At 39.9% G+C, this 1,377-nt stretch overlaps 1 pseudogene; it reads right to left on the minus strand.

Moving 5' to 3' along the window:
• Positions 1 to 585: 585 nt before the first annotated feature.
• LOC138086733 (U2 spliceosomal RNA) lies at positions 586 to 766 on the minus strand (annotated as a pseudogene).
• Between the last annotated feature and the right edge of the window lie 611 nt (positions 767 to 1,377).

A 1,377-nucleotide genomic window follows, 5' to 3' on the forward strand; every position in this document is an offset into this window, starting at 1 on the left:
CTCTGCACTAAGGAGAAACCTCTTAAATATCGCAAAGATGATCCTCATGATGGCCCGGGCTCTGTAATTTAACTCCCCAGAACCCTGATGCTTCTCCACATATGTATAGTACTGTCTCACATCTCTACTTAGTGTATCTTCAGAATTCACGGAAACCACTGTCCAGAATGTGTTATTTGTGTTCTTCTTACAGACTCCTATAATTGGCTCAGAGCTGTAAAGGTCACAATTCACATAGATACTTAATCTTCACAACAGCCCTATGCATTAGATACTATTATTCCATTCGTAGATAACTGGGGCACAGAAGAGTTTGGCAAAAGTATTATAAGTGGCAAAACTGGGTTGAATTCAGAGAGCCTGGGGTGGCAATCTCTGCACTTGACCACTGCACTGCAGAGGATCTTTCACACACACTGCTATCGTCCCATTAACCCTGCGAGTGCAAGTGTGAAAGCTGCTATGGTGTACAACTCTTTGCTGCCCCATGGACTGTAGCCTGTCAGGCTCCTCTGTCCACAGAATTCTCCAGGCCAGAATATTGAGTGGGTTGCCATTCCATTCTCTAGGGGATCTTCCCAACCAAGGGATTGAACTCAGGTCTCCTGCACTGCAGGCAGATTCTTTACTATCTGAGCCTCTGATTCAAACTCCTAGTTCTAAGCATCCATTTAATATATTGTCCTCAGATAGAGGATGTATCAGATGTTAAAATGATAAGAACAGATGCTACACTTGATGTTAGCCAAAAGGCCTAGAGAATTATTCATTCTTTCTCTTCTGACAGTTTCTTGAAGACAAAGGCCCATCTTACTCAATTTTGTGTAAAAAAGTACCTATCATTGTAGTTATTTCCCAACAATGCAATATACAAATATATTGAATTAAATTTAAACATATGTTAAATATCATCTTTTGTCCAGTTCCTGACACATTACTTAATTTTTTGAAGGGTTAAAGGAAAGGAACAAAGGTAATAAGTAAGGAAGAGGGAAGAAGAAGAGATAGGTACTTACAGAGTATTGCAGAAGAATAATTAAAAGCACAATTTCTCCCAACCAAGAAACACTCCACAAAGGGAGTAGAGAAAGAATACATTTTTATTATTTAACTAGTGATGTCCATCACAGGCAATCTGCTGAAATTGTAAACAGAAATCTAATCCACTGATATAGACAACAACTGCAATCCACTGCCAGGGTCCAGCCCCAGTGGATCCAGGGAATTCAAAGCGGGGATGGCATCGGTGAGGAGAGACTTATTTATTTAGAGATATAAAAAGAGATTAGGAAAGAATACTGTAGAGGAGAAAACAGAGGAGAAAAGAGGCTGAAATTCCTTGGTTTACATAGTAAGCCAATAAAGTTCCGAGACAGG

The sequence above is a fragment of the Capricornis sumatraensis genome, chromosome 9 (genome assembly GCF_032405125.1).
Source record: "Capricornis sumatraensis isolate serow.1 chromosome 9, serow.2, whole genome shotgun sequence".
In the NCBI taxonomy this organism is placed as follows: Eukaryota; Metazoa; Chordata; class Mammalia; order Artiodactyla; family Bovidae; genus Capricornis; species Capricornis sumatraensis.